This window comes from Carassius carassius, chromosome 37, assembly GCF_963082965.1.
Source record: "Carassius carassius chromosome 37, fCarCar2.1, whole genome shotgun sequence".
Taxonomy (NCBI): Eukaryota; Metazoa; Chordata; class Actinopteri; order Cypriniformes; family Cyprinidae; genus Carassius; species Carassius carassius.
Genome location: NC_081791.1, coordinates 22,410,414 through 22,413,679, shown reverse-complemented (window position 1 = coordinate 22,413,679; position 3,266 = coordinate 22,410,414).

Genomic DNA, 3,266 nt, shown 5'->3' with positions numbered 1-3,266 from the left:
CAAATAGTTCCGAAACTGATTCAGTTGCCGCTGCAGCCCATTCTGCTGTGTTTGAACAGTTTGAACCAGTCTCACTATCATTTTTTAATGAAGTAGTGCAAAAGATGAAAATTACAAACTGCCCCTTGGACTTTGTTCCAACTAAATTGTTAAAAGAAGTTATTACCACAGTTGGGCCTTTCCTGTTGGTTTTTATTAATAAATGTCTTAGCTCAGGATCTGTCCCTGCTGTGTTCAAACACGCTGTGGTTAGGCCTTTTCTTAAAAAACCAAACCTGGATCCTTCAGTTTTGTCTAATTTCAGACCAGTTTCTCACCTGCTTTTTCTCTCAAAAGTGTTAGAAAAAGTTGTTTTTGTACAATTACAATCTTTTTTAGAAAATAACTCTTTGAGAAATTTCAATCAGGATTTAGATCGCGACATAGTACTGAGTCTGCACTTTTAAAGGTGCACAACGATATTGCCCGGTTTGTTGATGTCAAGAGCCCTGTTATTTTAGTGCTCCTCGATTTCACGGCTGCCTTTGATACAGTGGACCATGCAATCCTTCCGTCTCGCCTTAATCACTATGTTGGCATTAAGGGTACTGCGTTTCAGTGGTTCTCGTCATATTTGACTGACAGAACCTTTTCTGTAGTGATTGAAAACTCATCCTCCTCTACTACTTCTCTCTCCTGTGGGGTGCCACAAGGCTCTATTCTCGAACCGGTTTTATTTTCACTCTACATGCTGCCTCTTGGGTCCATCATAGCCAGGCATAACATAGCTTATCACTGCTATGCTGATGATTTGCAAATTTATTTGCCTATGAGTCCAACAAACACTGATGCACTAGGGTCGCTAATTGATTGCATTGATGACATTAAATTATGGTTAGAGCAAAATTTCCTCAAATTGAATGAAGATAAGACTAAATATATTTTATTTGGTGAATCTGCAACCACTGACCCTAATATGCTAATTTCGAAGCTTAAACCGACTATCAGAAATCTTGGTGTGACTTTTGATAGTAGCCTGAAATTCGATAAACAAATTGACAGTGTGGTGAAAGCTGTTTTTTTTCAGCTACGTCTATTGGCCAAGGTCAAACCATTTTTAAATTGTTCGGACCTTGAGAAAGTTATTCATGCTTTTATTAGTTCAAGACTAGATTACTGTAATGCGCTTTATGTCGGAGTCTCACAGTCATCACTCAGGCGCCTTCAGCTGGTACAGAATGCAGCAGCCCGTCTTCTAACTAACACACGTAAACGTGAGCATATTACTCCAATTCTTTCTTCGCTCCACTGGCTTCCAGTTTCTTTTAGAGTTGATTTTAAGATTTTATTGTTTGTTTTTAAAGCTCTCAATGGCCTCGCACCACCGTACATAACTGAGATGTTAACTTTGCGTCAATCAAACAGGGCTCTTAGATCAACAAATCAACTTTTGCTGGAAGTCCCAAGGACAAGGTACAGACTCTGGGGTGACCGGGCTTTTTCTGTAGCGGGGCCAAGCCTCTGGAACAAGCTACCCGCTGATTTACGTACAATCACTGACTTGGGCCTCTTTAAGGCTAAGCTCAAGACTTATTTATTTAGACTGTCTTTTAATTTATAGCAGTTGTTGTGGCATTCTTTGTGGCATAATTTTTTTTTTTTTTAATATACTGTTTTGTGTCATTATATATTTTGTTATTATTTTTATTTTATATTTCCTGAAAAGCACTTTGGTTCACTTTGAGTGTTGTAAAGGGCTGTATAAATAAAGGTTAATTGATTGATTGATTAGCTTTTAATATTTGACATCTGCCTTAAATTCAACTGTTCCAATACTTATACTCACATCAGATAGTGGGATGAAGTCTAAAAGTGCTGTCCTTTTATTTGGTAAAACGTATGTGTCGAAAGACCTAATAATAAAATGTGACATTCTATAGTTTTGTCGCATATTCATCTTTTAATCATATTTGCAAATGTCTTGACTCCACAGCAGAAAAAGCTATTTTGTTTTTACTATTACAATACTTATGGAGGGCACTGTATATATATATATATATATATATATATATATATATATATATATACACACAATGCAAGTTTATGTTTTTCCTCTCAAAATGTTAATATTAAAATAATTAATATAAATATATAAATATATATATATATATATATATATATATATATATATATATATATATATATATATACACACACACAAATACTGTACATATATTAAACTATACATAATTCTATATACATACACACACACACTACAAATTGGTTAAATTTATTACATTTATTTTCTTGACGTCTTGACAATCTTACACAATGTAGATCAAAAATTATGAATATTCATATAAGATTCCATTATAAATATAAATTTATAATATATTTAAATATATATACAGAAATGATACATAATAAATCAGTGGGGGGGGGTACTGATAAAAAATTTTTATATAAAAAATATATCAGATTATGGAAGTAATTGTAATTTTTTGTTTGTGAACATGAACACCAGACGAATCATTGCAAAGCCACAATCCTCTTCCACTGACCTTTGCCCATAGCCTCTCTCCCAAAGCTCCTCATTCTCAAAAGCCTGCTATTGAGGTTAAACATCATGAAATGGGTTAGCACAAGGCAGCCCCGGTCAGTGTGAAAATGGATAAACAGTGTATTCAGATCGGTGACCAGTAGCATTGGTACCCCATAAATCCAGAATGTGTCTTGCTGGGCAAATGCATTGGGAGTGATGAGCTGCATGATTTAGTACGCCCGCTCTGCTCTCTCGCACACAGACGCAGAGCTCTTTTCATAAGCCCGAACGGTTGACATGATTCATGGCTCTAGTCCCAGCTGTTCCACGAGCAGCATAGGCCAGCCACTGCTGGGTTTGCTGGTTTATTCATGCTGTCTGATGTATTAATGACAACCTGCAAACTGCAAAACACTTGATCAACATCCTCACTGGCCAAATGTACGTTTTAACAGCTTACAGATTGATAGGGTTTTGACGTGCAATTGAGTTAGAATGTATCTGTTGGAAAGCTCTGCATGACTAATTGCTTGTCGTGAGGCCAGGTTTTTAATGTCACGAATCCACACCTGTGGCATACAAGAACACAGTCACGCTGGTATAGTGTGTTACATGATGATGGCTGAGCATATTGTATAAATGCTACCATTTGATTTTTTTCTTCATTTTATAAAGCCAAAATGCTCGGATCCAGCATCCAAAACAACATGTGTGCTGGTCATATGAATATGGTTGTTTTGGGTGT